This window comes from Myxine glutinosa, chromosome 3, assembly GCF_964187855.1.
Source record: "Myxine glutinosa chromosome 3, kmMyxGlut1.1, whole genome shotgun sequence".
NCBI lineage: Eukaryota > Metazoa > Chordata > Myxini > Myxiniformes > Myxinidae > Myxine > Myxine glutinosa.
Genome location: NC_136263.1, coordinates 55,465,762 through 55,488,787, shown reverse-complemented (window position 1 = coordinate 55,488,787; position 23,026 = coordinate 55,465,762). Strand labels below are relative to the sequence as shown.

Here is a 23,026-nt window from a genome sequence, read left to right as displayed (position 1 = left end):
TGTGGACCCAGATGGAATTAAAGGAAGATGGAAGAGATATATGGAAATGCTGTTGAATGCAGAGAATGAATGGGATGGCAACATAGAGAGTAACCCAGTTTTAGGACCGGCAGAGAAGTTAACTGAGAAGGAAGTTGAGGAAGCGATAAAAGCAATGAAGAGTAGAAAAGCGGGAGGGCCGACGGGAGTTGTGGGAGATATGTTGAAGGCAGCAGGAAGTTCGTGTGTGAAGAGAATGACAGAGATCTGCAATCTGGTGGTGAAAGAAGGCCGCATTCCAGTGGATTGGGAACTGAGTACCCTCGTCCCTCCATACAAGGGGAAAGTTGACCATCTGGACTGTGGCTCGTATCGAGCGATAAAATTATTGGAGCATGGAATGAAGGTATTGGAAAGGGTGTTGGAAAAGAGGATAAGGAAGAAAGTGAAGATAAACGAAATGCAGTTTGGATTTATGCCAGGAAGAGGAACGACAGACGTGCTTTTTATTGTAAAGCAGTTGCAGGAGAAGTAGGGGAGAACGGGGTAAATACGGACATGGGGTAATTGCGGACAAGGCTGTTACAGGAATTTCGCGATAGCTGGCACTGTTCTGTCATCACTCGTGAGTGGCCTAGCAGGCAACAAGGTAAATACCAGCTAACTTCTTTTATTTGCCTCATTTAAAGAGAAGTACTCAGTCAGAGAGTTAAGTACACCCCCTAAAATGTGTTCCTAGATTTTGCTGTTTGGGTTTATTGCTGTCAGTCGTTTTGGTTAATCATCGATTTTATTAGAAACGTGTATTCAGTTTGAAACATGGTTTACGTACATACAGTGTCAATTGATGTAATGAGACAGTGTTGTGTGGAGGAAAGTATCGTGTGTCAAAGGTCAATGTGGGGTAATTGCGGACGGGTGTCCGCTATTGCCCCATTCATGTTTTCTGCGGTCTATATTGAATTCTAATGCATTTAATGTTAATTGCACATTTAATTTTTAATGTTAATTTAATTTAACACATTCACCCCTGATAACTTCCTTGTATTTGTGCGTCTTACAGTTAAAATTGTCCTTTTGCAGAAACATGTAGCTACCAACTCACCAATTGTCTGACTAGAACATTGATGGGTTCCAGATCAAGAATGAAAGTGTTTCACAAATCTCGTTTGTTTTGTGTTTCGATTGTCATTTGTTTTCTAAAGTTTCATTTTATTTTGGTGTGTGATGAAGGCTTATTAAAATTGTTTATGTGTATTGGTTTAAAAGACCTTGTCCAATAACTTCATCAAGTTAAAGAAAGGAAACACAGTCATTAGTGCAGGACTTGTAACTCGAGTGATCACTTCATTAAAAAAAATAACAATATACGACAAACAAATATTACACATTTCAATGTTAATCGATAGACGAAAATATTTCATTGTAGGCCTATTGGCAACATTTCATTGTAGGCCTATTGAGAAGATAACTACTTAGCATCTCTGGTGTCTTAAAAGGTCGTTTAGCCTGTTTGAAAAGGGGAGGGGGCTTATGCAAGACCCTAAAAGTCGACTTCTTCACTTGTCCGTAGTTGCCCCACCAGGTGTCCGGTTTTCCCCACTAGCGGGCGGGGAATTGTGGACACTTACGAAAATGGTTCTTAAAGATAACATAAATATAGAAAAACGTTTTAGGTATGTACAGTCACGTGAAAAAGTAAGTACACCCCATGTAAAGTTTTGACTTTTTCAACATATATCAACATACAGCTATTTGATCTTCATTTCAACAATATTGATAGATAAAGGTGATATAACATAACAAATATCATGAAACATTTACATTTTGTAGTCCATTGTATGATTTAAATAAACATAAATGCAAATTTCGCATGTGGAAAAAGTAAGTACACCCTTGGTCTAATAGGTGGTATTGCCCCCTTTGGCAGAAACAACCTCAAGTAGATGTTTCTTATAACTGTCTACCAGTCTCTTACATCGACTGGGAGAAATTTTTGCCCACTCCTCCATGCAGAATTATTTCAGCTGTGCGATGTTTCAGGGGTTTCTGGCATGCACAGCTCGTTTCAAATCCCCCCACAACATCTCGATGGGATTTAGATCCAGGCTTTGACTTGGCCATTCCAGAACCCTCCATTTCTTTCTTTTCAGCCATTCCTTGGTGGATTTACTGGTATGTTTAGGGTCATTGTCATGTTGCAAGGTCCACCTTCGGTTGAGCTTCAAATTTCCGACAGATGGCGTCACATTATCCTCAAGCACCCTCTGGTACAATGAAGAATTCATAGTGGATTATATGATGGTGAGCTGCCCAGGCCCTGATGCAACAAAGCTGCCCCAAACCATAATATTTCCACCACCATGCTTTACAGTTGGTATCAGGTTCTTGTGGTCAAATGCTGTCTTTGGTTTTCGCCAAACATGTCTTCTGGTACTGTGGCCAAATAGCTCTACCTTTGACTCATCTGTCCAGAGCACATTGTTCCAGAAGTACTGGTCTTTGCCTCGGTGTTCATTGGCAAACTTTAGTCTTGCCCTGATGTTCTTTCTGGACAGCAAAGGTTTCCTCCTGGCACACCTCCCATGTCGATCAAATTTGTGCAGCCTCTTTCTAATGGTAGACTCGTGCACTTTGACATCAACAGTGGCAAGAGCTACCTGTAGGTCCTGTGATGACATTCTGTGGTTCTTAGAGACTTCTTTCAGCATCTTGCAGTCTGCTCTTGGGATGAACTTGCTGGGGCGGCCTGGCCTGAACAAGTTGGACAAGTTGGAAGTTGTTTGGAATCTTCTCCACTTGTAGATGATCTTCCGGACAGTCGAATGATTGATTTCAAATTGTTTGGAGATCTTTTGAAATCCCTTCCCACCCTCGGAGGCATCTATAACCTTCTTTCTGAAGGCCTCAGAGAGCTCTTTTGATCTAGGCATGGTGATGCCGCACACTTAAACAACAATGAGCAAACCAAACGAAATGTCTGAGGTTTAAATAAGACTGGTTCCTTCAAGATCCTCTCTATAGTCAGGTTCACTATGTTAACAAATATAATTTCGTTCAAAATTTTGGTAGATTAGCAAAACTATACATTTTTGGAATATTCAGACCATGAGGAATCCAAAAATTAATGTTTACAGTTGCGTAGACACCTTTGCGAAAATGACACTCAGGATAGTGATGAAGATAGTCAGGTTCACTATGTTAACAAATATAATTTCTTTCAAAATTTTGGGACTAGCAAACCTGTACATTTTTGGAATCTTCAGAGCATGGAGAATCTGAAAATCAATGTTGGCATTTGCACAGACACCTGCATGGCCGCCATTTTGGATTTTGAAAATGGCCGCCATAAAATACATATTTTGCGCGATCTCGGGTTCTAGTCAACCTAGAGACTTAATTAAATATGCTAATCCTATGTTTTCTGGGTCAAGGAATCCAATAAAGACCTCAAAATAGTGCTCAGGATTATAGAAAAGCAACAAACAAAGGTAATTGAAAACCATTGTCTTTATATTTGTGATATAACTGTATTACATAATACATGATATTGCAAGTCCTTTGAAGTTATAGGTTGTTATAGGAAGTTATAGGTAGTATCAGATTGAACTATAAGTCCTATACACAGGATCTACGAGGTCTATACCGTTCAGGAATATGCTTTTACAGATCTTCATCACTGTCCTGAGTGTCATTTTCACAAAGGTGTCTACGCAAATGTAAACATTAATTTTTGGATTCCTCATGCTCTGAATATTCCAAAAATGTATAGTTTTGCTAATCTACCAAAATTTTGAACGAAAAAACATAGTGAACCTGACTACTAACGATGTTCTAATCATTTGCACCTGAGCTGGTGCACCTGATTCTAATTTTCGGTATTTGAAGTAGTGATAAATGTAGGGGTGTACTTACTTTTTCCACATGCGAAATTTGCATTTATGTTTATTTAAATTATACAATGGACTACAAAATGTAAATCTTTCATGATATTTGTTATATTATATCACCTTTATCTCTCAATATTGTTGAAATGAGATCAAATAGCTGTATGTTGAAATATGTTGAAAAAGTCAAAACTTTACATGGGGTGTACTTACTTTTTCACGTGACTGTATCTGTCTCATTTTGAGGGGATGCCTCATATGTATCTGCTACCATGTTAATTTGAGAGTTATACTACTTGTTGTGCAGATACAGAGGTTTAAAAATCTGTGTCCGTATTTACCCTGTTCTCCCCTACATGGAGAAGAGGAAGAAGTTGTTTATTAGGTTTGTTGATCTGGAGAAAGCATTCGATTGGGCTCCACGCGAAGTAGTGACATGGGCATTGAGGAGGTTAGGAGTGGAGGAATGGTTGATCAGAATAGTGATGGCAATGTACGAGAGAGCGTGCACAGCTGTAAGGACGAAGGACGGGAACAGTGGTGAGTTTGAGGTGAAGGTGGGAGTGCATCAGGGGTCGGTACTAAGACCACTACTATTTGTAGCTGTGATGGAGGTGCTGGCTCGGAATGTAAAGGAGGGTTTACCGTGGGAGTTGCAGATGATCTGGTGTTGATTGGGGAGAGTATGGTTGTACTGAAGGAGAAGATTAACAAGCGGAAGGAATTTAAGGAGGCATAAGGTCTGAAGGTGAATATCGGAAAGACGAAGGTGATGGCAAGTGGTAAAGCATGTGGTGAGGTGGAAAGAACTGGGAAGTAGCCGTGTGCTGTGTGCAGGAAGGATGTCGGAGTGAACTGCATTCAATGTACAATGTGCGCTGAGTGGGTTCATCAAAAATGTATTGGTCTGAGAGGGTCATTCACCAGTGTGGCAGCTACATTTAAGTGTAAGGTGTGCACAGAGGGAGCTGCACATGGAGGAAATGTTGAGTTGGATCTTGGAGACGGCGTGAAGCTGGAAGGTGTAAAAACATTTTGCTACCTCGGAGACATGCTGAATGGAGAAGGTGGATCAGACTCGGCAACGGTTGCGAGAGTGAGATGTGCATGGAAGACGTTTTGGGAACTGAGTGGCGTGCTGATGAGGAGGGGAGTGTTGTTGAAGCTGAAGGGAAAGGTGTATGCTGCATGTGTCAGAAGTGTTATGTTTATGGGAGCGAAACATGTGTCATGAACGTAGAGCAGCAACGAAGGCTGGAAAGGCGAATGGTTCGGTGGATGAGCGGAGTATTGTTGAGAGAGAGGAGGACAAATGATGAATTGCGAAAGATGATGGAAATAGAGCCTGTGATGGATGCTGTGAAGAGAAACAGGTTCAGATGGTTTTGTCATGTGTTGAGGAAGGATGAAAGTGACTGGTTGAGAAGAGTGATGGAAATGAATGTAGAAGCAAGTAGCGGATGGGGAAGACTGAGAAAGACTTGGTTGCAGGTGGTGGAAGAAGAAATGCGGGCAAGGGGGTTAAAAAGGGGAGATGTAGAAAATAGGGTAAAATGGAGAAGATTGTCATGGGGCCCGCAATGCTAACCCCTGCTCCAGCAGGGAAAATGGCCTTAAAATTCCTGTTGTTATGTTGTTTATATATATTGTTATGAATCTTGAGGTAGAGTGGCATATAGGTCAGGTAGATATGTGTCGGTGTCATGCTCCGAATGTCGTGAAGAAGAAGAACCATTTCGATGTACATAAGTCAGGGACCTGTCTGGCCCAGATGTCGGATTAAGTGTATATTTGTGGACATGCAAGGATGGCCTTGTGTTAAATAGAGTCGGGATTATGCTAATTCCCCTGTTCGTGATACCTGTGGTCATCCCTGTGTCCCGTATGGCAACGCACCATCGACATTAGTTAGGCCCATTAGTTACACCACACACACTACTTAAATCCCCCCCACCCCCCACTAACCGGAACCCAGATGACGCACTTGGGCTGACAACTCCGACTTGGCAGACACACATTGTTCAGGCAGGCTGAGGCCACGCCACCTCACGAAGGATTGGTCAAAGGGTTTGATGGGGAGTTCACACCATTGGACAAGACACCACCAGGGGGGAGACAAGGCAGGATGAAGCTCGTGATTGGTCAAGGTAGGGGCAAGAAGCTGGCCACTGATTGGTGGAAGGAAGACACGAGGCAGGACGAAGGCCGCCGATTGGCAGACTCAGGAAGGACTGGTGATTGGCCAAGGGGAGGGGCAAGAAGCTTCCCTCGGATTGGAGGACGTGAGGGGCGAGCAAGAAGCGACGTGCTGATTGGAGGAGAAGTGCCGGTGACGTCACGAGGCGAGCGATAAAAGGGAGAACATGTTGTTCTCTCGGTTTTTGGACTGCCCTCTTGCACTTGACCTTCTGATTGCCCTGGACTTCCCTTGCGTTCCTCAAAATTATCTTTCCTTTTTATTGTCCTCTTGTGATCTTGTCCTCTGATTTCTTCACTCCTGCCCTTCCCGTTCTGGATGCCAAGCGAGTGATTCTGCGTGGACGGAGCCAGGCACGGCCGGAGGAGAGAACTGCACACGACCCATTCGAGTCGCGCGGAAGGCCTCTGGCACGCCAGCAGACGAGGCCGGGGCGAGCGAGTGGCTCGGTGAGGCCTTGTGGAGCGCGAACGGGTGGATGGTGGCCTTTCTTCCCGCCAACACCGGTGCGCGTCGGGCTTGCACACTTGGGGCCTGGACGACTGCAGATGACGCACAGAGCGAGTCAAAGCTAAGCACACACACAACGGTTATTTTCCTTTAATTATTTCTTCGTCTGTGTGTTAAACGTCTGTGTGTAGGAGTGCTCATTAGAGGGTTTTATTTACCGGCGCATTTCATTGTTCTCGGGTTCCGTTTAATAAATCTATTATTTTTGTACATTCTAATTCCGTCGTCATTTGAGTATTTTTCCTGCAGGTTTGAAGACTGCTCGACCATCCGCGTCAGGTAAAAGCTTCCCGGTTCTTCTTCTTCTTTGATCCCCCCCCCCCCCCGCACATATATAGTGAAGCCCGTATATGATCGTCGCCTCAAATTTACGCTCAAATTTCCATCCGTGATTACCGGGTCTTCACCGAGGAGAATCACACAACAATATGTATATATATTGTTGCGGATATGAGGATTGCATTTTTTTGATTGTGTGTATTGTGGTGGTAAATTGTTGTGTAACATTGGTTGGATATGGCCCCTCCTGCCTCCAGAGTTGTGTAAAGGTAAAAAGGGCGTCTCGGTAGTTATTCCATGAAACACCACATTGAAGGACCCGATAAAACCCTTGTTCAGTAGCTTATATCTTATTATGTGTTTTAGAGTAAGGCCTTGTCTTCCATTAGAATAATACTCCATTGCACCGAATCAATTAAGAATAGCTCCCCTTCAATACTTCCATTTCCCAGCCAAACTCTCCATCTGCGAGTAAAGCAGTTCACAAGCGTGGGGTGCACGCCCTCTCATTTCGCTGCTATAGTGAATATGTGCTCCGTGCTCTGTTTGAACAGGAGGGGCGGGTTCGTCCGGGAGAGGCAAGCCCAGGGTGCGCCACGAAGGGCGGGGCTGTTCAGCCCCATGCCCAAATAAGGAAACCAGCCCGTGGCTCACCACGAGGGGCGTGCCGTCGGCGCCATGCCCAAATAAGGAGACAAGCCCGTGGGATTACCATACAAGGTCACGAAACAGAGCACGGGGGAGGAGGGCGGTACCGAAACCGAAGGGGGAGTGACAGACCCACGCTGAAGGTATGAGAGAAGGGTGCGACGATCGCTGGTACAAGCTACACCAGAGATACGGCAGATGAGTGCAGGTGCGTAAGAGGGTTGGCAGTCCACCGGGAGAGAGTTCAGAGTTGCACCGGAGTTGCGTGAGAGATACGAAAAGCCTTTGACAAAGAGCCGCTTCAACCAGCCCCGTTTCAACCAGCCGAGTGACCCTGCCGGCGTGCGCTGTGAAGCCGAATACAAGGAGCTGCCGGCTCCTCGCTTCCCGCCCGGAGTGGACCTGCTCGCTGTGCCCTGTGATCCCACCTGCTCATCCCTCCAAACGATTCCTACCCTTCCATCCATTTGCGTACGTGAGTTTGTTCTGTTCGTGCTGTCCTGGGTAGTAAACTAAGTCAGTATAAGCTAGTAATTTGCACTGTGTTACCTGCTTTTTCATGTCCGCTGTAAATACCCGTGACTGCTCTTTTTGCTTATGTGTGTGTAAATAATAATAAACCCCGTTACTCTTCTGTACGTATTCTTCTTCTTCCTCTTTGCATTCGTCGTCTTAGTCTTTTCCCTATTGAATATCTGTGGCGCGATACGGCCAACGTCTGGGTGAATCGGGTGAATCGGGGAAACTGTTCGGTCGCAGAGCCTCCGCTTGGCAAACATACCATCCTTAACCGCGGACCGTAACAATTGGTGTCGGGGAGTGAGATACGAGGCCCGAACCAAATTTTTAAAACATCTATAAAAAATTTGGTCAAAATTTGGAGCTGCTGGAAATTTGTGTTGTTTTAAAGCAAAACCCGAATTTTGAAATCGCGCCATGGCTGGTCAAGGCGACGGGATGTCGGTGGGAGAGATAAACGGGGTAGAATCGACCCAGGACCCCAGGGAAGAAGTGGGGAAAATGGTGGAGGAGAGTAAAGAAGGTGTGGTTGAGGGGGTATCAGGTGCACAAAATGGCGCTCTCGCGCACGTGGTTACACCGGCACCAAATTTTGCCGCGCCCGTGACCGTAGCAGCGGGCTTTGATGTGGGGGACTTCATGGCGCAATTCGCCGAGATGCTGAGAATAAACGGGGAGAAATTGAGTAATAAAATGGAGGCCCTTATGGAGAAGAATAGTGAGCAATTGGGAGTAATAAGGGACGAAAGGAGGGCTAACAGTGAGCGATTGGGAAACCAAATTGAAGCAATAACGAACGGAATGAGGGCCGATATGGAGCGAATCGGCAAGATTGGGGACAGAATGGGTGACCGCATGCAAAAATGTGGGGAGACCATGGATCGCATGGTGGGCGAAAGGGTCCCAGGGGTGCACGAGGAGGTAACGCGGGTTGAGAAGCGCCGGTTGAACGAAGCTGAGAAAAGCGCGGGTACAATGACGGGGGTAGAAATCGCGACACGGGGTTTGGAAAAGCCGGCGACCGCTGAGGTAGAAGAGGGGATTTTATTAAAGCCAACGGTCGTCGAGGTGAATAAAGAAAAAGCAGTGCTGGGAATTAAAATTGAAGAGATGACGGAGGTAGCCCGGGAATTGCAGGGAGAAATGGAAAATGTGCAAGGTCTGTGCTCAACTCATAATGATGTGCTCACTAACCAAATAAAGAGCTTGCAGGTGCGCGTGGAGAAAAGGATCCCCCAGGTGAGTCGTGCTGTATATTGTGCGGGTAGATTTTGTAGAAGGATGTTTGGCGACAAAAGAATTGTCGCGCGATTGGGGTCAATATGGCACCCGGGCGTTGGTGAAGGGTCCCGTGTGAGTGGAAATGGCACGCGTGTGGAAAAAAAGTGTGCGTCAAGGGGTGAGCGTGTTACGAAGCGCGAGTGTGATACCGAGTGCGAGCGAGAATGCACGTCGGGGTGTACGAAGTGTGACACAGGGAGGGAGAGCAATAAAAAGTGTGCGTCAAGGGGTGAGCGTGTTACGAAGCGCGAGTGTGATACCGAGTGCGAGCGAGAATGCACGTCGGGGTGTACGAAGTGTGACACAGGGAGTGAGAGCAATAAAAAGTGTGCGTCAAGGGGTGAGCGTGTTACGAAGCGCGAGTGTGATACCGAGTGCGAGCGAGAATACACGTCGGGGTGTACGGAGTGTGACACAGGGAGTGAGAGCAATGCGAGGTGTACGGAGTGTGACACGGAGAGTGAGGTGGTGGTGGAACGTGTGCGAGGAAGCACACCTGAGTTGGTCATAGCGCGAGTGTGGGAGAGCCCATGTGAGCGCGTTAGTGGGTGGATGCCATGGTGCACGCCCATGATGAGTGTTATGGAGGACGTAACGGAGGAGAGGTGTGGACCGAGGTGTGCGCAAGAGTGTGCGCGAGAGGTGTGGTGTGTAACAGGGAGAGCGTTGGTGGAATGTACGGACGGCGTTGGAACGCCAGGTTTTGTGAGGGTGAAAGGGGTAGCGTATGCGTGTGAGCATGCAGGTGAAGCATCGTCGGTAACCGGGTTAGCGGTTAGAGCGACGGATAGCCGATGCGAGCACTCGGGGCGCGGTGTGCTTTGTTGGATGCAGGGCCCGGCGCGGATCGATGCTGCGTCGCTTCTCTTCGAAGCGTCGTTGCCGATTCGGGCTTGGCCCCGCCCTGCACGGTCGAGTCCGGGCCTTGTCGGGCCAGGCGACCGGTCCGGTTCAAGGGCGAGTGGGAGGAAGCGGAACGGTGCCCCCTCGCGGGGACGGGGTTCCGACCGGGGGAGATTGAGTCATCGGGCCCGGGACCGCAAGGTGCCGCGCCGAGATGGTGCGTGGAATCTCGGCCCGACCAAACCACCTCCCTCGAACCGAAAGCCGGACGGATTCAACCTGCAGGCGACCAAACCACCCGAATTCATTGCTCGGCTTTGCGAAGCCGAGTTTAAGATGTCATGACGCACCGAGGCTAGGATATAGCGGACTGTGATGATGGTGATAGTGATAGTGATTTGATACGAAATTTAGAATAGTGGGTAGAATTGGCAGTAATTGGAAAATTTTTGATTGGTTGAAATTGGACGAGCAAAATTTATAGTAAGAGATGCCCCATGTGATGGGATGGCCAATCCACCATCCCTCACAGCGGGGGGCAAAGGAGCACTAGTTATGGGGTTTGGCAGTGAAAACTAGCCAGGGAGGGTTTGGATAATGTGTAGGGACCTAGAAGATGACCTTAGGTGACGTTAAGGTTAGGTAGTGACTGATACCTGTTGTGGGGACGCAGGTAGATTAGTGTGGATGATAATGACGAGGGAGCGCAATAGTTTAAAGGGACGACTGGGAAGCGCAAGTTTCAGAGGGGAGTAGTTAGATGAGATGATGCCGTGTGTTTGAGGATTGGAAGTGTATGGTGAACAGGTGTGATTGCACAGGTGTGCAACTGAACAGGTGTATGGAGCAGTGTATGAGGGAGTAGTGGTGATTGCATGTGGTGTTGACCAAATGGTCCAGGAAGGAAGGAGGGTGCAGGTGGCGCCAGGTGTGAGTGCACAGGTGTGCACCAACAGGTGTATGGAGAATGGTTGTGTGGAATAAATGGTAGTGTGGAATATATGGAGTATTGGAATGGATGGTCGTGGAGTGAGTATGGTGGAAACTATGGAGTGGAGTGGATGGTGCGAAGGTGTGAATGGGGGAAGAGTGGACCCCCATCACGAATACCCAGGGCGGGTAGAGTAAGTGTTAGGTAGAGGGTATAGGTAAATTGTGGTTGGATATTGGCATCTGTGGTGCGGGTGAGAGAATGGTATTTGGATGGGTGCATTAGTGTTGTGGAAATGGCTGGACGTGTAGCCTGTTAGTGTGTGTAGTTGGTTTGGGCACTCCACCACTGTGAGGATGTCGGCCAGGTGAGGCCACAGGTGGGCTCTGGGAGCCGGTAGATGTGGATGGGGCCCGAGGATCCGGAGGACGGACCCGGGTAGCCCAGTGCCAGAGGGCACCAAGGGGTGACAGAGCCAGGAGGGGCCTTCCCCAGTTAGTTAGGTTAGGGTGAGGAGCTAGGTAAGCTCGGGTGGCAACTACAGTGGTGGAGGTGTGCAGGTGGGTAGACCTGCTGGGAGAGCTACACGTCTCAGCCCAGAAATTGTGCAAGGGCACCGGGAGATGAATCAGGGGAGTGAGACCCCAAATTGAGAAGCACCACAGTTTGGTCAATGGGAATTGGTTTTTAGAACCCGTAGTGTAAGTTGGCCAATGGATTGGCAGGGAGAGACCCCGGGTAGTGTAAAGTGTGTTATTGTCATTTAGAAAGTAGTTAGGATGAAAATCTCCTTGCACCATCTGCATCCACTCACCTGAGATGACGTACCTCCACACCATGCCAGGTTGTTTTTATTATTTTTATTGATGCAAATGTTTGGATTGTGAGACGCATCATGACGTGGGTGTGACATTGTGCTTGATGACATTGATGAAAATCTCTTCCTCCTTATGAGGATTGATGATGAATTGGGTGATGGCAAATTTTGGATAGAGGGATTGTGGTGACGAATTTGGTATAGAAGAAATATGGGGAAGACGTGACAGTAGTGACGAATTTGTAAATGTGTAGATTTTTGTAAATATGGGGTAAGGGCAAGGGTAGTGTAGGTGACAGGGGGGGGTGACGTACGGTAGGGACGAGCTTTCTCACTTCGCTCTCCGTACGCATTTCGCCTTGCATTGCCTTTGTTGATGTGTACCCTTGTGACCTTACCCCTCGCTCATCTGTCTTCCCCCCTTTTGTCTCCCACATGACCTGTGCGCCATTGGGCGCCGAGGGGAGCGTGCGTGAGTCCGCCATTGTGCGCCCGGAACTCCCAGAACCAGCTGTCTGCATCGATGCACCACATTATGGACCACATGTCTGTGGCCGAGCACCACTGATGGACCCCATGGGTTGGGGCATGGCCCCTCTGCTGGAACCGGCCATGAAGGCCCGAAATCTTGCTGGCGGACGTTGGCCACAGGGCACCGATGCCCCACAGGTGAACCACACGTAGTCGGCCCTGTGGGCCATAAATAAAGAAAATAACATGGACACGTTGGGTGCATTTTACTTTATTGCAAATAGGCCGCCAGCAAAGGAAAAAGACAACATCAGGAAGAAAGTAAATAGCCAGCAGAGGGAGCCGAAGAGCAAGAGACCACCTGCAGGGTTAGGGGTTGTTGTTTTTATTTTCATGAACACTGATGAACTGTGGTGACTGCACCGATTGGTGCTTGAGGGTGTTTTGGTGCGTTTTGGGTGCTTTCATGGTGCATTGATGCAGAGCAGACTGTCTCCTCCCCCCCAGAAAGAACAATCACAGGTCCTGGGTTAGTTTTGTAAATAAAAGTAGCGTCAATTGTAAATAATGCTCCCCACCGTCAGTGTGTAGTTTGAAGACCAATTCCGCAATTCGGTTAACTGTGGGCGTGAGTCTGTAAGGCAGGGTGCAATGGAGCAGCGGGACACATTTATTTATGTTTTAAAACTGTCGCACTCAGGGTCAGGTTAAAAGTAGGGGGAGCTACACCTACGTGTCACACTAAATTAAAGTTATAGGCCCGGGACGTGCCTAAGAGGAGGAGGGTGCAGTGTTGCGGATATGAGGATTGCATTTTTTTGATTGAGTGTATTGTGGTGGTAAATTGTTGTGTAACATTGGTTGGATATGGCCCCTCCTGCCTCCAGAGTTGTGTAAAGGTAAAAAGGGCGTCTCGGTAGTTATTCCATGAAACACCACATTGAAGGACCCGATAAAACCCTTGTTCAGTAGCTTATATCTTATTATGTGTTTTAGAGTAAGGCCTTGTCTTCCATTAGAATAATACTCCATTGCACTGAATCAATTAAGAATAGCTCCCCTTCAGTACTTCCATTTCCCAGCCAAACTCTCCATCTGCGGGTAAAGCAGTTCACAAGCGTGGGGTGCACGCCCTCTCATTTCGCTGCTATAGTGAATATGTGCTCCGTGCTCTGTTTGAACAGGAGGGGCGGGGTCGCCCGGGAGAGGCAAGCCCAGGGCGCGCCACGAAGGGCGGGGCTGTTCAGCCCCATGCCCAAATAAGGAAACCAGCCCGTGGCTCACCACGAGGGGCGTGCCGTCGGCGCCATGCCCAAATAAGGAGACAAGCCCGTGGGATTACCATACAAGGTCACGAAACAGAGCACGGGGGAGGAGGGCGGTACCGAAACCGAAGGGGGAGTGACAGACCCACGCTGAAGGTATGAGAGAAGGGTGCGACGATCGCTGGTACAAGCTACACCAGAGATACGGCAGATGAGTGCAGGTGCGTAAGAGGGTTGGCAGTCCACCGGGAGAGAGTTCAGAGTTGCACCGGAGTTGCGTGAGAGATACGAAAAGCCTTTGACAAAGAGCCGCTTCAACCAGCCCCGTTTCAACCAGCCGAGTGACCCTGCCGGCGTGCGCTGTGAAGCCGAATACAAGGAGCTGCCGGCTCCTCGCTTCCCGCCCGGAGTGGACCTGCTCGCTGTGCCCTGTGATCCCACCTGCTCATCCCTCCAAACGATTCCTACCCTTCCATCCATTTGCGTACGTGAGTTTGTTCTGTTCGTGCTGTCCTGGGTAGTAAACTAAGTCAGTATAAGCTAGTAATTTGCACTGTTACCTGCTTTTTCATGTCCGCTGTAAATACCCGTGACTGCTCTTTTTGCTTATGTGTGTGTAAATAATAATAAACCCCGTTACTCTTCTGTACGTATTCTTCTTCTTCCTCTTCGCATTCGTCGTCTTAGTCTTTTCCCTATTGAATATCTGTGGCGCGATACGGCCAACGTCTGGGTGAATCGGGTGAATCGGGGAAACTGTTCGGTCGCGGAGCCTCCGCTCGGCAAACATACCATCCTTAACCGCGGACCGTAACAATATGTATATACAGTATATATTGTCGTGTGGCCGCCTTTGATGAAAATCAGATGGTCACGGAAGCCGATTGCGAAGGCCTTAGCTCTCGAGGCGAAAACTCAATGGCGGACTCAAAGCCAGAAATCCATACAAAATTGTGCAGGATGGAGGGGCGGCGCGAGATCCCTGCAGTCTTACCTGTTCCCGGGGCGTCTCCAATGCCGCTGCAAATTAAATAAACCACACGGAAAACTGCGTTCAGATATATATACAGAAAAATAATACAATGTGTTTATTTTACAATGAATAGCGGGACAGGAAAATCACGCGCCGGAAAATAGATGGCCTAATCGGGACGTCCCCACTCACAGACCTCGGACACGGACAAGGGAATATGAATTAAGGAAAAGAAAACGTTCGTTATGTTCGGGCCAATGTGGTGCATCCTGATCTGTTTGTCGTTTTGTCCACACGCGGCTCCAAGCTCCGGCGCGAAAAAACCCTTCATCCGCTCGCATGCTTCACCAGGCCCCGATGCGACTTGCTCTGCTGCACACCACGAGGTCCCGCCCGCTCAGCACCAACACTCGCTCCCTGCACCGACAGCATTGCGAAGGGCCAAGCACCGCTCCAAGCTCTGGAAGCACCGAGAAGGATCGCTCCAAGCACCACTCCACACCAAGAGCGAACCGTCAGCATGAAGAAGAGAAGCGCAGAGAGCAAAATATGTCGTGCAGCGCCAAGAGACCAGCGAAGAAGCCAAGAGACAAAATGTCGTGCGGCGCGCCCTTTTATCACCTTCGTCGACTCTCCTCCAATGTTCTCTTTTGCTGGTGCCCTCTCATTGGCCGAGTGCCTCACGCACTGGTATTGCTCGCCCCTCCCCCTGCCCAGTCAACAGTCCTCCTGAGCGTGGCTCCCAGCCTTGCCACGAGGTTGTTTGCTCGGCCAGCTGGTGTTGTGGCTGGCTGCGGCCCCATCGGCGGCGCCCCGTCCTGGCTTTCTGCCTGTTTGTCTTCCACAGTCTTTGTAAGGGAAGGGAACTCAATTACTGTTGCGCTAAGGGCCTATCTAAGTGTTTATATGTGTGCGTTGCCATAAGGGACAAAGGAATGATTAATCAGGTCTGACACACAGGGGTTTATCTTAGTCCCTACACTATTTAACACCCGAACGTCCTTGTATGTTCACAGGTATACTCTTATCCCGACAAACCGCCTAAAAACACAGAACTTATTACAAGGTAGATTCCCTATCGCGACAGTCGAATACCTACCTGTACAGATCTACCTGACTCTAGATATTCCTTTAACCCCTGACATAACACAGCTCCCCCCGCCCCCCCCCCCCGGAACCATAGCTCCTGCTATGTTCCCTGCAGGCGCTACCATTCCAGTCTTAACACTGACTGTCTCACACTTAATTAACCTTTGAAATAAATCAGGAGGGCTGTGGGAAATGAGCTGGAGCTACTTACCTATCCTCCTTAACAAGCTAAACCCCTTAACAATCATGCAAATATGTACAATGATCTTATTCGTTGTTCCTGCGTAGGGAGGAAACAAACAACACACAATACTAACTTAACCACAAACTTATCCTTATTCAAAAATTCACAACTCTATTAAACATTTGTACATACCCCGGTCTACAGACCGCGTCCCCTGGTGGATGCCACAAGACGCAACCTTACCTGTGGGGCCATCCCAATGCACCCCTAAATTTCGGCGGGCCCTGTCCAGGTGTTACAGGTGAGTGACATGGCTCGGTGGATTTCGCCCTCATTCATACAACACAAACCCTTAACCACTCATACTCATTCCAAAACTCATTAAGACTATGGATTTTTATGTTAAGAAAATAGGCCTTTTATGTTTTGAAAAGCGGAATTTTTTTTTTTATGTGAAAAAATCCCGAAATATTTTTTTCCCCCGTTTTATTCATTTTTTATTATTACCAAGTTTTTCAGAAATCAGTCAAAAAAAGAACAAAAAATGGTAAGCTTTTCCTGCACAACATTAAGCACTCTGGGCTAGTAAACAGGTAAAAAATGACGTTTAGGTACCTTTATTGTAACCGCATTGTTTGATAAGTAGAGGACGAGAAGAAATTGACAAGACCCTTTTAGGAACGGTTAAAGTAGGTGTTTGAAATCATTATCTTGGTAATGTTCTCCTTGGTGAGGCGGTGTCGGCGGTCGGTGAGGACGTTTCTGAAGACGGAGAAGGACCTTTCCACGTCGACGCTGACGATGGGGCAGTACCTCAAGAGGGGGATGTCGGCAAGCTTGACTCCAGCCGGCACACCAACCTCAGATCCGTGCTGATCTCCATCCAGGATCAAAGCCACTGTCCTCAGCACACCAATGTCGGGATTGCGCTGCAGCACCGCCTTGAACTTGGTGAGCAGGATCTCCTTACGGCAGCCTCGGATCTTTTCGAGCTCCTCCTTGGCCTGATCAAGGAGCTGGAAGGCCTTGGCCAGCTCCATGCCGGCCTCCTCCAGCCGCTTAAGGATCTTCGGGATGAACGACACGTGGGCATTTAAGAAGACCAAACTGAGCTTGATGTCCGCCTTTCCGAACAGGTCCGTGGCACTCCGGATTGCCATCGCATCGTCATCGTTCAGCTGGTCCACAATGTCTTTGACGGCCTCGAAGTGCTCGGCGTAAAACACCGCGGCGTCGATCCACGTCCCCCACAGAGTCAGAATGGGCTCCGGGGGGAGAGAAAGATTGGGCTGCTGCTCCTTCCAAAGGACAACACGCGACGGGGCTTTGACGAACACCTTCTTCGTCGTGGCAGTCAGGTCGTTGACGTCCTTGAACATTTTTCGGACTGTCTCGCAGACACGGTGGAGCGCGTGGGCAACGCAAGTCACATGCAGCAAGTCCGGGAAGAGTTCCTTCAGGGCATGGCCGGCCTTGATCATATAGGCCGCGGCATCGCTGACGAGGACCTTGAGGCACTCCGGCTTGAAATCAGGCCAAAGAAAGCGCAGCGTGTCATTGACTGCGCGCACGATCTCCCCGGAGTTGGTCTTCTCCAGAAACATGCACTGGACGAGGTGGGGACGAAAGTACCCCTCCTTGGACAAGCGTCCCGCGATGATGTTGGCCACATATCAACCTGCCGAATCGGTCGTCTCGTCGACGGACAGCCAGATGGGCTGCTGTCCGAGGTCGGCACGGATCCCCGCCAAGGCCTCGTCGTAGCACTTGTCGAGGTAGTGCTTTCGAATCCAGCTTTCATCGGGGATCTGGAGAGTGATGTGCTTCTCCAGGAACGACCGGAGGGCAGGGTTTTCCAATTTCGACCATGGGATGCCAGCGGCCAGCATGGCCTGGCACAGCTCCTGAGCCACGACGTCGCACTTGTGCCTCTTTCCGCCACCAAAGTCCTCCATGGTGGCTTGCGTGACCGTCCTCTTCTTCTTCAAGGCCAAGTTGCTCTTGTGGCGGTCTCCTCGGACATGTTGGGCCAGCTCAGACTTCTGCTTCGCCCGGAAAGTCTTTTCACAAGCTCGACAGAAAGCCGTGTCACTCGACACGTACTTGAAGGTGGCCCCATCGCCGCCAGCGGTGAATTCCTTCAGCCACTTGTCACGAAGAGCAGCACTCATCTTGATAGGAGACTTGTTCACACTTTGTGTACACTCTCTCACTGTAGTAGACCGCCTCACTGCTGTACACGCTGGGGACGCAACGCACGCAAGTGGATGCAACGTTTTGTTTTTGAGATCGATCGCAGTTAAAAATTTCGAACGTAGTTAAAAATTTTGATCGCAGTTTAAAATTTCGAAAAATTCCTTAATTTTTTTTTAGCGTTGCCAGACATTTTCGACCAAAAAGGGCATTTTATTTTATTTTTCCCGAAAAAGGGCGAAATATTTTTTTTCTCCAAAAATAGCAAAATAATTTTTTTGCGCGCAAAAAAGCCGTTTTATGTGAAAAAATATTTTTTGTTTTTTCACATAAAAATCCGATGTGCACTCATTACACACAAAATCATTTCAAGCATATACTTCACCCCCCTGCAGGACCATGGCATTGATGTCATTCGTGTGTGCGCATTTCTCTCAACAAGGCAGCGGGAAGGTACCGCACCACTAAGATGGTGGGAGCACTTCAGGCTGTGGTGCCCGCAGTCCCAAACACAAGTCAACCGACTCACAAGTTCATTGCCCCCCCCCCCCCTTTACCTCTTGGCCCCGTGACAGCCCAACAGCCCTTTCCGCCATTACCTCGCCGGTGAGGGTCTCCAAACCCCAGCCTCCTCCGTTGCCTCTTGCTTCGGCGCAGCTACACGGGTCGCCGGGAGTCTTCTTTACCCCACGGCGCCCAACCAGACCCTCCACTGACGAGTTCCAATTTCCAGATACCACTGGTTGCCAGGGGTAATTGCCGCAGAGGGGGGGGGGGGCGCAGGCATCGCTCCTCCGAGCTTGATCTGTACCTGCGGGCACACACACCTTCCCAACCCACAAGATCCCAAACACATTTCCTCCCCCACTGCCATTCAATTTTTCAGCACAATTCCGAGCAGATGGTACAAAAGATGTTACAAAAAGTTGCCATAGCCTGCTGTTGTGTGAAGTCCCCGTTCACCTTGAATCACATTTTCATTTCCAACACGATACTCACCACTCATTCTCAGTTTACATTCTCCACGACCACATAAAAACACATCACCACAACACAAAAACAAACGCCATCCACAAGACTCTGTGGCACACATTCCATCCCCTCACCGGCCATGTCATCACTCTCACCCACCCCCAACTCCAAATTACATGTCCCCAATTTAACAAGCAAGTCCTGAAGCCTGGGACAGTAAACATCAAGCAAGGCCTTACCTTTAGCTTGATGTGCAGGTAATTACCGGTTGGTCAGGTCCAAAGTGCCATCCACCCACAAAATCCCAAAATTTCTCATTGGACCAATCAAATTTCACGAAATTTCACTTTTCTCCCCACTATTCTGGCAGGTATGTGGATCCGCATCCAACGGCGAACTGTTCTAAACAACTACCTGCGGCTACGACAGCTCCACACCTCTACCGTGCAAGGGTCATTGGGACAAAGTGAGCAGTCAAAACGTCAACATGGCCCATGAGTGTCCATAAGGGTGCGACCCACCATCTATCCTTTGGCCCCCCAGCGAGGAACACAGCTGAACCAGCCCCAGTTGGCCAATGTGGTGAGCACCTGCTGCCAACAAACCTCACTCACACAACCTCGGCCCTGGGGGAGACGGTCGCAGTGCGTGGCATTCCCCTCACGTCACCTACGCCGCCCTCATCCCCCAGGCCACAGAACCGCAGCCCCCAGTGCTCACCCATACTTGACCAAACCAAGGTCCAGTCGACAGCCATGCTCCACCAGGAGATCCACCCAGAAGACATGGTCCACACACCTCGGACACCCATAGCACCACGATGACCCCCAGACTACCCAACTACATCCCCATGACTCCACGTCCCAAATATTGGCACAGTCGCACCCGCAACCAGTTGAAGGCTGTGTCCTGCTACCCTGTCAATTTTATCACAGCCTCCAACACTTTGGTCTACACACCTGGATCAATAATGGTGACACTGATGTCAGTATCCACCATGACATTTCAAAAAAAAATCCACCCTTAAATTTGCATATAACCCCGAGATTATTCATGCCAAACATTTTTCACATTTCACTAACCTCACCAAAGAAAGATGCTTTGCCATACACATGCCAGCCGAGCATGGCCCATATGCTCGGCTCGCTACACATTCCCGATTCTCATCCCCATGGCTCTCTTCCCAAACCGAGAGTCCATAAATCATAACAGAACATCTGTGGAAGATCATTCTCACCATCATGTTCCACAGATGCCCCAATGGTTGTCCGGCAGGCTATCTCCATCCCTGTCCATGCGGTTCGACCCGCGTCCATAGATCAGCACAGCATGGCAGGTCACCACATGCTGTCTGTCCCAGAGTCTCAGGGAGAGGGTGCCAGGCCGCATGCCCGGGTGGTCACCACATCAGGCCTAAGTTGGCCCTCCGTGATGCCACCGCCAAAGCTCGACCCACAACACCTCCCCCTAGTTGTCCTCAATAAATGCCATCCCAGGCCTGTGAGGAACCACCTCGGACCCCCTTGAGGTCTTAACCCCCACCAGGGTCCGGTGACCCTGTCGGCCCGAGCCACCCGCACGGGCGGCGCCCCGACATACAAGGGACGCCACACTCCACCAGACCCCCCCCCCCCCCGTGGGGCCCAGGTCGTACCATGACACCCATGGCTGGACCCCACGTCCAAATCTCGCCAGCACAGACCCCCAGCTGGCTGGCATCACCAGATTTACAAAGGGGCAACTTTTCCCTGAGGCCATCACCAATGACCTCCCCTGGTCCACATTCCGCAGCCCGGGGACCAACTCCACCCAAGGCTGTTCCACATCCAATTCCCATTTTAATTTTATTTTAAATTTCCTTCGAAAAAATTTGGCCCCAGGTGTCCAATAACCACAGCTACAGGTAACAGCCCCTACCACAGGTTGTTCTGCCCCTCCCTGCAGCTGTTCCAAATTCCTTACGGCGACCAAATCTTCAGAGGCTCTATCTCCCGATCCTCCAAGGTTCAAATCCAGCACGGAGCCAACACACTCCCCCAACTGGTTGTCCAATTTTGGAGCCTCTGTTACCCAATCGGTGAGCATGGTGAGGGTCGCCTCGGTCATTCCAACCTCCTCCTCGGACCGACTCACCTCCTCCCCCAAACTCCTTTGGGCCTGGTCAACCTTGTCCTCCATGGGACTGTCCCAGGTCCCCAGCCGCTGTATCACATCATCCTCATAATTCACATCAATAGTTTGCGGCCCCGACAGGCTTTCCCCAATAAATACCTGGTCCGGCTCCACCACACGGACCCCCAATAATGTTACCCCCTCTTGCTCTGAACCACCGCCCTGGCACAGCAAGGATCCAAATCCACCCCCCTGTTGAGGTGTTGGGGCATCCACCCGGTCCCGATAAACCTCCAGGCCACGATGTGGGAAACATCCTCCATTTACCTCTACACATGCAGTCTCCCCATCTACCTGTGGGCACTCCACATTCACCTGTGGACACTCCACGTTCACCTGTGGACACCACGTTCACCTGTGGACACTCCACGTTCAGCTGTGGACATTCCCCATTCGCCTCCTCACATGCCGCAATCAAATTTTCCCCATTTAAATTTCTACCTTCAACTTCCTTCCGACTGTGATTCCAATTTTTCCATTCCCGGTGCAATTCCCTGCTCCCGAGCCCCGTGCACATCTGCATGGGCCGTACTCTCCCCCATTCCCAATTTGACTCCCCCCCCCCCGTTCCAATTCAAATTCTACCACCCTTGGCTTCTCCTGGGCCCATCGGCACCATTCCTTTGTTCTTCCTTTAATTCTTCATTCGCCCGGGCATCCATTTTGTTAATCATTCGGTCAATTTGATTTTCCAATTGCTCACTCCGAGCATCCATTTTGTCACTCATTCCCCTCATTTCCTGAAAGAATCGATCCCACATCTGGTCGGGTATCCGGGCCGCTCCAATTGTTCCCGGCTCCCCGGTAGGGGAGGGGGATGGGTTGGTGCTTGGGACGGGGGAGGTTCCAAGACTAACCTCCAATTCCCCTACCTCCGGCTCACCTTCTGAACTTACAGAAGCCTCGCTACGCACCTCCATTTCACCGACCTCCGACATCCGCTTTGAGGAAGGTCGTTTCCCGCGTGCGTATTTATTTTAACTCGAAAAGCAAAATTAAAAATGTTCGAAGACGCGATATTGTGCTTCGTGTGCCCAATCGCCTATGCAAATTTCTCCACCTCGACTATGAAAATTTTGAGTCCGAATGCCGGGTACGATGTACGCCCGACCGTGTCGATCGTAGCCGTGGACAAAAAAAAAATTCTCCTACGGGCCCAGATCCTCATTCTTGACACCAGTTGTCGTGTGGCCGCCTTTGATGAAAATCAGACAGTCACGGGAGCCAATTGCGAAGGCCTTAGCTCTCGAGGTGAAAACTCAATGGTGGACTCAAAGCCAGAAAGCTATACAAAATTGTGCGGATTGGAGGGGCGGCGCGAGATCCTTGCAGTCTTACCTGTTCCCAGGGCGTCTCCAATGCCGCTGCAAATTAAATAAACCACACGGAAAACTGCGTTCAGATATATACAGGAAAATAATACAAGGGTTTATTGTCCCCCGTCGCACCGCGGAGCGAAAGGAGGACTATGGTTTTCCCCTCCATCCGCGTGTGCGTCCGTCCGTGCGTGCGTGCGTACGTGCATGCGTGCGTAAGCGAAGGACCGAATTCTAATTTGGTGTGTGGGTGCAACCCACGTCAAAATCCAAGATGGCCACCGCCATGTATGTCTGCACCTTGTGAGCGGAATATCTTGAAAAATAAGCGAAGTACCAACTTCTAATCTGGTGTGTCGGTGTATCTAGGCATAAGGAAGAACGCTATTGAAAATTGTGTCGCCACGTCAAAATCCAAGATGGCCGCCACCATATATATGTCTGAACCTTGTGAGTGAAATATCTTGAAAAAGAAAGGAACTACTAACTTCTAATCTGGT

The 23,026-nt window shown here is 49.3% G+C and overlaps 1 protein-coding gene across 4 annotated transcripts in view; it reads right to left on the bottom strand.

The window, feature by feature from the left end:
• Positions 1–23,026, bottom strand: part of LOC137423548 (netrin receptor DCC) — a 102,054-nt gene that overhangs the window by 25,113 nt on the left and 53,915 nt on the right. The gene's annotated exons all lie outside the window — the stretch shown is intronic.